Source organism: Protopterus annectens, chromosome 1.part2 (assembly GCF_019279795.1).
Source record: "Protopterus annectens isolate FY-2018-M chromosome 1.part2, PAN1.0, whole genome shotgun sequence".
Lineage (NCBI taxonomy): Eukaryota > Metazoa > Chordata > Ceratodontiformes > Protopteridae > Protopterus > Protopterus annectens.
The window spans coordinates 484,228,592-484,242,025 of record NC_056727.1 but is presented as its reverse complement, the minus strand read 5'-3'; the positions used below and the strand labels follow the sequence as shown (position 1 = coordinate 484,242,025).

General features: G+C 37.0%; 1 long non-coding RNA gene across 1 annotated transcript in view; it reads left to right on the top strand.

The window, feature by feature from the left end:
* Positions 1–12,870, top strand: part of LOC122789738 — a 40,653-nt gene extending 27,783 nt beyond the window's left edge. The window contains exon 2 of the long non-coding RNA XR_006362870.1: positions 12,522–12,870. This is a non-coding gene — a long non-coding RNA (uncharacterized LOC122789738). The remainder of the gene's footprint in view (positions 1–12,521) is intronic.
* The last annotated feature ends 564 nt before the right edge of the window (positions 12,871–13,434 follow it).

Sequence of the window (13,434 nt, the reverse complement as noted above, 5' to 3'; positions counted from 1 at the left end):
ATTCTTAAAAAACAAAGTTGGATAAACTTCTTCTCAAAAAATCCCATATAAATAATAGCATATGAAGGTGCAAAAGCAGCCCCCATAGCCGTTCCTTTTCTCTGCAAAAAAACCTCATTATTAAAGAAGAAATAATTATGAGTTAGGCTAAATTCAAGTAAACTGATCAAAAAGGTAGTTCTGGGTCCATCACCCAACAATTCCATAATAGATTCCAAACCCCATCTTAAATTGATGTTTGTATAAAGTGAATTAACATCAATGGTAACCCAATAAAATTATTGTTGCCATCTAATCTGAGATAATTCACGCAATAATTCCTGAGTATTAGAAATATGTGCCACAACCTTCTTTAAGTCTTCTTTTAGGTGGAAATCCAGAAAAATATTAACATTGCTTAAGAAGGAACCAACTCCTGATACAATTGTCCTACGCGGGGGTTTATACAAATTCTTATGCACTTTAGGTAAGGCATAGAAAATAGGAGTAATAGTTTTTTTAATATATAATTTGCATATATCTTTATGATCAAAGAAACCAAAATGTTCCCCTGTCTCTAATAAAGTCAAGAGCTCATCATTAAATTCTATTATAGGGTCCTTCATTAAGCTTTTATACTCATCTGTATTATTCAACAAGTCAGCCACTAGTTCACAATAGTGCGCTTTATTTAAAATAACCCAATTCCCTCCCTTATCAGCACACTTAAAGATAAACTCAGTCTTTTGTTTCTCCATGGTTTTAAGAGCTAACCATTCATTCTTATTTAAATTGTAACATTTATTTTGCCTTAAAAATTCAGATAATGTCACAGTAATCTCTTTAAATAAAACTTTAAAAAACATAGAGATGGCAGGCACCTTAAAATTTGGTGTAAATTTTTTGTCAGTTACCAGATGGGGTAATGTTAATTTTCCATATCCTGTATGAAAACAACTAGAATATTCAGTAGATTCATCTGAACAAAAAAATTCATAATCATAAACTGACATGTTTAATAAATCTTCATCAAACTCTTAGTCAAAATGAACATTTTCATTTTCAACAGAGTTTGTATCTTTCTTTTGAAAGAAAACTTTTAAGTGTAATTTTCTACTAAATCTTTTCAATTCAAAATACAAGTCAGCCAATGAAGGAAAATGTGTAGGTACAAATTTACTACCCCTAGATAACACAATCTTCATTTCATTTGACAAATTCAAATCAGACAAATTTACAATATCTAGTGTCCATTCGTTGTACTCACTCTGCTGTACATCATTTATAGTGGTTTCTCCCCTTTCTGCCATTTCTCCCTCGGCCAGATTTATCGGCCTGAAATGAATGTTCTGTAGTGGGAGAAACTAAAATGCCAACGGCCCCCTCAGTCTCTGTATTAGAAGAAACTGCAGAGTCAGTAAAAGTTACATTTTTAGAAGCATATCTTTTAGTATTTTGATCCGTAGATGATGCGGAAACACTACGCCGCTTCTGGAAGCCACTGCTAACCCTTGACCTACTTTGCGTCGTTTCACGTTGCCATGAAAAAAAGAATCCCCGTTTCATAGTCTTTTTTGTAGGTCCCTTACTAATTTGTTCCTTTTCCGCCGAATAATGTCAGTTTCAAGTTTAGAAATCTTCTCATTTATTTTAGAGATCTGCACTCTATAACAGGACTCCTCCACCACCTCGTCCTGCAAGTGCAAAATCTCAGCCTTTAACATTTCATGTGTTTGCATATTTCTTTTTACCAAAATACGGACCCAATTCAGGGGACACTCCAAAGATACCATTTTCCATTCCTCGAAGAGGTCACTCTTCCTCCGAAAATTCAGTAGCAGGGAGCCTGTCAATCTGTAACCCCCTCGGAGTTAGGTTTAGACTAATATACTTCTCCAGAAGCCGAGTGTCCAAAAAGAGAGCAACTTCTTTAGCCATTAGCCTCTCCAACTGCTGGAATCGCCCATCTAAATCATGATTACCGCCAACATTCCAGGGATCCAACAACTTTTTTTTCTCTTTCATTTACAAAGTCCGCAAAATAAATGCCTCTTGGCAAATTAGACTGCCCAGGAGTTACAGCTGCCTGTGGCATCTTCAAACTAGTGCAAGTGCTAGTGAAAAGTCAAACAAATCCAGAGAAACACACCAGCCTGCAAATAGTGAAATAAAACACACATTCACCAGCACTTCACCAGGGTATCTTCTTGATTCGTAAGCAATCTGATACCTCGGCCTTTCGTCTTCACGGATCACAAAGCTTACATTTTACAATTGACTTAAATACTCATTCATTTAATTAGTTAATACCAATTAACACAAGCAGCTTGCATTCAACTATTAATTCATCCTACATTTTTAAAGTGACACAGTGCATGAGAAAGGCCGAGGTACCAGATCGCTTATGAATAAAGAAGATACCCTGGTGAAGTGCTGGTGAATGTGTGTTTTATTTCACTATTTGCAGGCTGGTGTGTTTCTCTAACATGAAAGCACTACTGAGCCTTTGTTTTGAATCTCTTCACCATCATAAGCAACACACTTTGTCAAATCAAGTTGTTCTGCAGCTTTTACTCTAGCAAATGTTTCTGCTGACATAACATTGCACTTTGAGCTGTACAGGACTCCCATTAGTCCAAACCGTACAAAAGACTTAATTCTTTCCCCACAAATCTATGTTGACTGTTTCACCAAGCACAGACACATTATCAACTTAAAAGTAGGGTTGCAGCTTTCTAATTGATCAACTTGTCTCTTGGAATGCCCTCTTTTAATAAAAGAATTTGCCTTATTTGATTTACAAAATCTTTTGAAATGATTCCACTTATGCTGCTGACCAAAAGCTAAGCACTTTTCTCTTTTGGGTTCATGATTTCTACCACAGTTACAACAGTTGACTATGAAGCTGGGTGGGGGTACATGTTTTGACTTTGACTCACCCTTGTGCTTCACTGAGCATGCCCTGGAACCTGCTGGAAAGACTGAGTTTCCCAGGGACTTTTACAGGAGCTGCAGTAGCTGCCATATGCTTGGGCCTGTTTATTTCAACTATGTGTTGCATACTATCAACATGAGCTTTATCACTGTGCCTTCTACAACTATTCATTTGTAAGCATACTTGTGTGCCTTTCTCTAAGCTCATATGTCTGACAAATCTCAATGGCCTTATTTAACATTAAATCAGTGTCTTGAAGCAAAATCTCTCTCACTGTCTCATTATTAATACCAGACATAAACCTGCCGTTTATCAACTCATCTCTCAACTCACCAAATCGGCATGTTTTAGCCTTGTTTCTCAAGTCAGTTGTATATGATGCAAAAGTTTCATCAGGCTTCTGATCCTTTGAGTAAAATAAGTGCCTTTCCACTGTAATATTCGTTTGGGGGTTACACATTCTTTAAATTTATGTTTTAAGCACTCTGGGTCTTCCCTTGTTTCAGCCAGTACCACTATATGGCGGTCTTCCCCCTCCCCTGCAAATGCAGCAGGTACATACTCAAAAGAAAGTTGTCTTTCAGTGGCCTCTGAACCAGCTAAGTTAAGCAGAGTAAATACCTTTGTATGTGTGTTTTTGACAGAAAAAGCAGCCTGTATGACAATATCATAATCCTGCTCAAACACACACCAATTTTCTGCAATATTATTATCAAACACAAGTGGTGCGGGTATGTGAAAACCTTCTGCCATGCCACGGATTAAAGTAAAACACAATGCAAAATTGCCCTTGTAATTATGTATGAACATTCACACACACCAGGTACTTGTAGTAAATAACATTCAGATGGACAATAAACTCTTCGAAATACTGTACTATGTGAAATATGCTTTGAAACAAATGTACTTTACAAAATATTCTTTGAAACAACTTTACTTTGCAAAATAACTGCATTGTAATAATGCACACTTGCAATCACTTTGCACACTTTGGATATTTTGAGTAGTGCTAGTTAATATGAAAAAGTAGCACATAGTGAAAAAAAAATCAATTTTTTGTGCATTTTATGCAATTCAGTTAGTTTCAAACATTCTTAATTATTTCAGATATTTTTATCAGTATGTCTTGGTTTTGGACATTTTGTTTAACAAGACACTCATTTTGAGTGCTTAATTTTATATTTACACCAAAAGAAATAATTTAAGCAAGTTTTAGTATCTGGAATTTGTTTCTGACCTGTTTTCTGAGTCGTTTGAGCAATATGAATGATCTACTCCTATATATTCCTCCAACTTTAACCGATTGCCTCATGGCTGTGACTCTGCATCCCATTTTCATACCATGTCGGTCTACTTATGTGCATTAAGAAGACGTTGAGGATTGGGTGTTCGTTTAGTTTACTGTATATAAATACATCAGGATGGATGGCAGGAGCACTAAACCTAAATGAACTATCTGACTGCTTACTCAAAATGGCACTCTTGCACGTGCTCAGTTCTTGTATGCATTGCATGTGCTGACTCACTGGAAAACTTCTTAAAGGTTTATCACACACTGATCTACAGTATGTATATTTTCTGTACGGGTGGAAGCTTGCCCTTGTAAGGCAGATTCTGTGACAGTAGGGGTACCTTCTACTGTCAATAGTGATCAGGGAACACATTTTAATAATTCCCTGACTAGAAAGCTATATAAGATTTTATAAGTTGTGTCTTTACTGTCCAACTATCCACAGTTATCTGGATTAGTAGAGACCCTTAAAGGGGAAGCACATTAAATACTACAAGGAGATTGAACCCCTATGAGATGTTAATGGGGGGACCCATGGCCCTTCCAGCTACACCCTTGTGTCAAATGACCAATTAACTCTTAATGAATTATGTTGTATGGTCTTATTGCACAAAACTTATTTCTTGCAGCAGTACCATAGAACTGTACAACAAGCTCTTCCTCAACTTCCTGACCAGTCCTGTCACCAGTTGCAACCTGGTTATTGGTTTATGTTAAAATGTTCCAGAGAAATAACTTTTTGAGTTCAAAGTGGAAAGGCCCTTTCCAGGTTCTGCTTACGATCTTTACTGCCATCCATTGTGAAGGACTACCAACTTGGATCCACTTGGCACATTGCAGGAGATGTGTGCGAGGGCCCAGTCAAATCAGCTTTGTCAATGAAGGAAGATTGAAGTGCGAAGGATGAACCATCTGCCCCAATGAAAGATTAAAATAGTAAATCCAACTCTGATGACAGTCCATGATGAATCCAGTGAGAACAAGTACTGTTACTTTGTTTTTGTTGCTGTTTTTTCTTATAAACTGGTCAAGAGAAAATAGTTTCCTGTTGGTTCTTTGACAGTGTGCTGTGGACTTAAATGTGAACAAACTGTTGGGTATGTCCTCATATACATCATCATTCTAAGGCAGGGATTCCCATGATTCCAATCCTTGCATCTCAAGTGACATTTGAAAAGCAACATTGTGTTGTTAATGTAACTTGGTGCAATGTGACTGATTTTTCAAAGGTTGTGTCTTCAGCTTTGCAGCCACATGTTATGCCAGAAATGGGACTTTAGGGAACCAGCAGATGCAATGACACTAGACATGAAAGTGTGTTGAACTCTCTATACTTAAAAAGCTATGACTTGGGGTTTGGCATGAGAGAGGATTATTATTACATATGTGGTGATCGTGCCTACCAGTCTGGATGTTGTTTTGTAGGCTATATCACTCCTGATTTTCAATATTTTAAAACCCCTCCAACAGGCAGTCTGAGAAATAAATGAGCAATTCCCTGGGCAGAGCAAGTATTTTTAGTCTTTACTCCTGGGTATGGAGTGAAAAGGACAGTGCTCAAAATCAAGATGCTTGCTTAAATTCTTCAGGAGGTAGCAAGCTGTACTTCACATCACAGCAGGATGGCAAATCAAGAAATTACTAAAATTTGAACTGTGGTGTAGATCAGAGCATAAGTGTGTGCATGCTGTATCTTTAAGAAGTATGCAAGGCTGTATGTGCACATATAAATTATAGACATGTGGACTCCCTAGGGCTATTTTGAAGAAGCAGCCAGAGAGAGCATGCATGACCACAGTTAATTTGTACATAAGTTACTCTAGTTAAAGTTAGTAAGCCTCTATAGTGATTTTATTGTATAAAATAAAGCTGCTCAAACAGAACCCATGAAGATTCTTCTATTGTGTTCTAGATAGGAGAGTGACATGGTGTCAGAACTGGGATAAAAGAGAAGAATATTCGGAGCCATGAAGTGCAAAGATCGCAGTGAGGGTAAAACTGAGAGAAAAGAGCACAAACAGAGCCAGAAAGAATCAAAGGTAATGAGAAATAGCACAAACTATTTGATACAAAAGACAAAAAAGGGGCATTACAAGGGTACAAACTGCATTATCAGGCAAGTGGAAAGCTCAAAAAGTTTACTAAAAATGTTTAAAATAAAAGTATTTGATGAAACTATTAACAGTAAAGCAAAATGATCACGTTTAAGGCAAAATGAGCATGTTTAAAGAAAAAAGTGTGTTTAAGGCAAAGCTGGCCATGTCTAGATTAAAACAAGCACAAGAAATGTACACAGGGCATGAAAAGGGCTTAAACCAGCAAAACGAATAGTGCTATATTTGGGCATAACTACGGCTTTGTATTATATCAAGTGTGTAATTAAAGTTATTCAAAGTATCTCAAAGTGTGTAAAAGTGCTTACAGTGTGTGCTTGTTGCTATGCATGTATTTTAAAGAGTTTGTGTGCAAAATGCAACTATTTCATGGAATACAGTCAAAGTATAGCCATTTCGAAAAGTTTCTTGTGCTGGGTGTGTCTGTTCACAAAGTGCCGCCATTACAGAGTGATTCTTGTACTATAAAGAGTTGCCTAGCAAGGTAATGCCAGGGGACATTACAGATAACTGCATAACAGCACACTGAAAAGTGCAATTACTTCGAAAAGTGTTTTTGGAAACAGATGTTTGATTTATTTAAATTGTGCAGTTACATTACATGTTTCTTACACTGAAAAGAGGTGCTTTCTTGCAAAAGACAACATTACTAGAGTACACTGCTCATGAGTTATTCATTTGCATCATAAAGTTATCGAATGTGTCTTAAAATGATGATAAATGACTTTAGTATTATTTAACATTATACCCTTTCCAACCATATTGCAACAATACCAAAATGCCCGAGAAATTTGTTTCTCAAAGTCCAGTTATTCGAAGGTACTATGAATTTGTTCATTCACATGATTCTGAAAAGCCCAAAAAGAAAAAATACATAAGCTCAGAGCATAAATGCATTGGAGAAATACAAATACTGGCATATGTGTATATGTTTCTGCTTATTTACAAATACCCTTTGCTGGCATGTGTTAATATGGCAGACTGATTTCAAAAACCTCTACCAATTGTATTTGATCAGAATATTGCAGAGAATTAAAGAATATGATATTTTTTATACAAGCAACTTATGCAGATAGAGATGCATGCTCCAGGGCATTCATTTTGCTAAACCTAGCTGGGTCGGAAGCCATATAAAGAGCCTTCATTTGTGTATGCACCAGCAGTATATGAAGGAGAATGTCCAGACTTCCTCATTGTTGTACAGGTTGAATCAAGGGAAGACCCAGAAGTGTCTGAAGCGCAAGTTCAGAGATGTGACCCCCAGATGAATATCACATTAGAGAGGCATTTGTTTTACATGAGAGATCAGAAACCAGGGGAAACATTTGCAGCTTATATAAGTGACTTGAAAAACAGAGCTAAAATGTGTTGGTTTGGTGATTTAAAGGATGAGCTGATAAAGGGCAGGCTTGTGTGTGGTATTAACAGTGCTGCTGTGAGAAATATTTTACTTTGTGACAGTGATTTAACATTGAGTAAAGCCATGAGGTGACAGAAAAACAGACAAGTATGCTTGCGAGTAACAAGAGCATATGCTCCAGAGCAAATGTAGATCATATGCAACACATGGCAAACAGGAGCTAGCCTAAGAATGTGGCAGCTATAGGGTTTCCAAAGAAGGCACGTGGGTTTCCAGAAAGTTCTAAGAGTGGAGCTTGCACCAGCTCAATGCAGTATAAGCATAAATCAGCAAAACCTAGGTCTAGCTTTATTAACTGTCGCAATTGTGGTGCGAATCATGAGTCTAAAAGGGAAGAGAGAAGTGCTTAGCATTTTGTCAGCAATGTCACAAGTGTAAAAAAAATGGAACCATTTCCAAAAGTTTTTTTAAATCAAGTAAGCCTCATACAGTTGTAAAAAAAGAAAAATCAGGTTGATCAAGTAGGGCCCAAGCAGTCAGCTTTCTATGTGGATGGTGTATCCGTGCTTGGTGAAAGAGTTGATGCAGTGAAGTATTTTGTACTGTTTGGATCAATGGAAAATCCACAGAGCTCAAAGTAGACTGGTTCAAATTGTAATGTAATATCAGCAGACACATTTGCTAGAGTGAGAACTAATGAACAACTCAATGTAACCAGTGGTGCGAGACTTTGTGCTTGTGGAGGTGAAGAAATTCAAACCGAACGTTCAATGGTGCTTTCATGTTATTTGGACGAGAACTGTTACAACATGTAGTCTGAAGACCAGTACAATCTTTATTGGGTCTCAAAGATAGTTTAAGAATTAATCTGCTTTCTTTTACTAAAGAAGTTCATCATGTTGTTGTGTCTTTCGGCTTTTCCTGGTTAGGGGTCGCCACAGCGGAACTCCGGCCCGCTAATGATTGGTAGTTGATTTTTACATGCCGAGTTGCCAGCCCTGAAGCAGGACCTTCAACGAAGGTACGCCCATTCATGCATGTCTCCACGCAGAAGATGCTCATCAAGTTCTAATTTCTCCAAAGTCATTTTCTTAGAGTATGCTGATGTCTTCGATGACAAGTTGGGCAAACTTCCAGTTGTGTATTCCATGAAGTTATGCCCAGAGGTCACTCCAGTAGTCAGACCAGCAAGAAGAGTTCTGATAGCGATGCAAGATAAAGTTGAGGCTCAGTTGGATAAAATGGTGCAGCAAGGTGCGATTTGTACAGTAACAGAACCAACTGAATGGTGTCATCCATGGTAGCTGCCCATAAAAAAGGCTGAGGTGAAATCAGAATCTGCACTGACCCAAGATATCTGAACAAAGCATTAAAGAGACAGTATCATCCAATGCGCACAGTTGAAGTTGCAGCTCTAATACTGAATGCCACTATATTTTCTGTTTTGGATGCAAAGAGGTCATTTTGGCAAATGATGCTAGATCACAAATCCTCATTTCTATCTACTTTGGTATTCCGTTTGGGAGATACAGATTCCCAAGGATGCCATTTGGAATAAATTCTGCAAGTGAAGTCTTTCATTGTGCAATGGAAGAAATTTATTCGGGTTATCTTTGTGCCATTATAGTAGACTATTTATTTGTTGGAGGCAGTGGTGAAGCAGAGCATGACAGAAACCTCAAGAAAGTTCTAGACAGAGCATGTGAAGTAAACTTGAAGCTTAATCCTCTGAAGTGTAAATTCAGACTTAGAGAGGTTGCGCATGTATGACAGTCTTGAGACCAGACCCGACCAAGCAAGCAGCTATTCTTGAGATGTCAGCACCAGGTAATGTACAAGCTTTACAGTATTTCCTGGGCATGGCAACTATTTGGGCAAATTTATACCAGACTTCAGTGAGTTGACAGCTACTTTAAGAGAGCTCACACGCAAAAATGTTGCATGGTCATGTTTGGGGCAGCACCAGAAGGCATTTGAAAACCTCAAGCAGAAAATTGCCACCCCACCTACAATAAGATACTATGATGTGAATAAACCAGTTACTTTTTCCTGAGATGCTTCCAAATTTGGTCTAGGTCCAGTTGTACTTTGAGAGCAGATCAGTAGCCTGTGCATCTAGAACATTAACCCAAACTGAGATGCAGTATGCTCAAATTGAGAAGGAGCTTTTGGCAATAGTATTTGCACACTCCAGGTTTCATGATTATATTTATGGTCGAGCTATTCAAATTTGAAACTGGCACTCATTATCTAGTTACTATTCTAAAGAAGCTTATGCATTCCGCTCTAGCGAGATTACAAAGAATGATGCTGAAGTTGCAAAAGTATAATTTCAAAATGGTCTACACAAAAGGCAAATTGCTCTCCCTGGCTGACACCTTATCTAAATCACCCAAAAATACAACAGAACAGCTTGACAGAGCAAATTTTTACTTTGATGTGATGTCAGTGCGTAATTTTTCCACCACAAGACTTAAGCGATCACACTCAGACTGATCCAATTTTACAAAAGCTTAATCACTATATTAATGTCTGGCCATCAAAGCAATCTAGTTTACCACCTGAAGTGCAAACATATGTTCCTTACAGAGATGAATTGTTGATGGAAGATAGCATTATTTTCAAAGGTCCCAAAATTCTTGTTCCTGCTTCCTTACAACAAGAATATATCCAGATTTTGTGTTGTGGTCACCCAGGGTCAACATCCATTGAGAAGAGCTAGAGAATTAGTATTTTGGCCTTCATTACTGGAAGACATTGATTATGTACTTTCTTCTTGTTCAGTATGCAATAATACTAAACCGCATTTGCAAAGAGAACCACTTCAGCTAAGATCAATTCCTGAACTACCTTGGTCTACTGTAGCAACTGATATCTTTGAGTGGAACAATCAACACTACTAAGTTTTGGTAGATTCTTATTCGGATTGGTTTGAGATTAATCTACTACCTAACTTAACATCCACTGCTGTTATTACCAAATTGAAACGTCATTTCTCAGTTCATGGTAGTCCACACAAATTTTTTTTCTGACAATGGTACTCAATTCACTAGCCAGGTGTTTTAGAAATTTGTGAAAGACTGGGACTTTGTACATGCCACTAGTAGTCCTGAATATCCTCAGTCCAATGGTCTAGGTGAACAAGTGGTACAGAGTGCAAAGCAATTACTTGAAAGGTCAAAGTATGACAATACTGATGTGTTCTTGAATTTGTTTAATCTTAGAAACATACCCCATGACGATATTCTTGGCTCACCTGCTCAAAGACTACTTTCCAGGCAAACTAGAACTATGCTAGCTATTTATTCCAGATTGTTACGGCCTAAACCTAAGAACAGTAAAGCCATCAAGGCTCAGTTGTTTAAAAAGCATAATATTCAAAAAAATCTAGTTATGACAGATCAAGCAGATCACTTCATCCGTTGAGGGAATGAGAGACCATATGAATTCAGACAACAAAAGGATTTGATCTAATAGGACAGAATGCAAGTATCTGTGCTGAGCCAAAATCCTACTTGATAGATTCCGAACGTGTGGAGTATAGGAGGAATCGTAGACTACTACTTCCTGTACCAGAGTCATCATCACCATCATTATTGCAATCATAACATAGTTTCTGTGATGTAGCTCCTAAGTCTGAGTGAATCGGACACTATTTCTAGCCCAGAACGTGTTCAAAATTCTGATTCCATTCCAGAAAAAAATTTGAACATTCCACAAGTCAATCATTTTACAGAAACCATTCCAGTTACTAGTTTTATGTCACACAACATGGGCAAGTATCAAAGCCTAGTGTGAAATACACAGCAATGTGAACTTGACTGTATATACATGTGTATTTAGTATTGTATAATGCATGACTAAGGATTACCTGTGATTTCTGCATGCCAAATATTCTCATAACAGTTGTATAATCTATATTCCTCAGAGGGAGGATGTAGATCAGAGCACAAGTGTGTGCGTGCTATATCTTTAAGAAGCATCCAAGGCTGTACGCGTGCGTATAAATTTCAGACACGTGCATTCCCTAGTGCCATTTTGAAGAAGAAGCCAGAGAGAGCATGCATAATCGCAGTTGTTTGTATACATGTTACTGTAGTTAGTAAGCCTCTTTAGTAATGTTTGCATAAAATAAAGCTGCTCAAACAGAACCCACAAAGACTCTTCTATTGCATCTTGGGTAAGAGTGACATTTAGTATTACAAAATCAGCTGGTACTCAACATAATGCTAGCTGCCCACATAGGAAGTCATTGCTGCTCCTATATTAGTGGCTATCATGACGAACAAAAAAAGTTAGCCAGTTTCATAGAGCAAAGAGACAAGGGTTTGGACAGTACAGCTAAACAATGGACACTTTGGATGGTTGGGTGATGCATTTGATAACCCAAGAACTAGTGTACTACAAGGTATCATTACAGTAATTGGTATTACTTTTAGTTATAGTTAATATTTTCTGTTCTAAAAGCTGTGATCGCAAAATGCTTACTCTCACCTGCACATGCAATGCCACTTCATCTAATGAACAAGTCATTGAAGATAATGAATATTATGATGCCGAAGCATAGTTTATCAAATTAAAAAGTATCAAAATATAATTGTTGATGACACTCATGGTATCAGAGAAAGGACTGTTATGTAAGGTTATTATATCCCCTGTTTATTCTTCACAAATGCATATTGACTTGTAGTTTCTTCACAAATGAGTCAAATAAAATGTTTATAATATGTTTGTCTAAAGCAAAATGAAAAACAGATGCATGATTATACAAGATATAGTTTCACAGTAGTAGTAGCTATATTTCAAGTGTCTTACAATTACATTCTCTGTTTGTATTGACAGATAATTGAAGACAAAGTGCTGAAGGAATTAATGGATGTTATGTTTAAAAGTGTTCGGTATCCATAGAAACCCGATTAATAAGCAGTATGCTGTGGCCTTCTCAGGATGGGGGATGAGTCTTTGCAAGGATGTCTGTGAGATTGTGTGTACTGGTACCAAATGTTACAAAGTTGCAGGCCAATAAATCTTAAACACAGTCTATGTTTTAAACAGGCATGTTTGTCAAGTCTTCACATGAAGCTTTAAGTGAGGATCACAAGGACATAAAACATATAAAAAATGTGTTAAAAGCAATGTGATGTCAGAGTTCTGTGTGCATAAAATTGATTTAAAAAAGTAGAAAATTGAATGTTTTCTTTATTCTTTGAGACTGATCTGAAAATTGAAGTAGGCAGTCTCCCAGCTCTGTTTATGGAGTAAAAAATACTTTGCAGATCCTGGAGCATTATTCTTGATTGAAGACAAAATGGTAACATTCTGTTATTTATTTGTGAACCATTTCTATTCAAAAATTATAGACTTTAATGCATTTTTTCTTCTTTTTCAAGCAGATTTGATGCTTATAATATAGTTAAAAGGAATTGGATAAATTATTTCCTTGTTTGGTTAATATTTTCAGGGTTAGTCCAAGATTTATTTTTTCAGAGGGGAACAAATATAAAACAAAATTCTAGAAAGAGATGGTAAGCAGTAAGTAAAAGGTAAACTGTCAAAGTATAAATCTACACTGGTCACGATTCCCACATTTTATATGTATGATATTTATTGTATTGGTAAATCTCACTGTATTACTAAGGCAGTCATGTAGCTGTTCCAGTACGTACCATGTGGGAAAAATGAGCATCCTTTAATAGAATCTGAGAACTCTACAGCTATATTAAGAGGAAGGACTGTAACAGTGCTCTTTACAAAC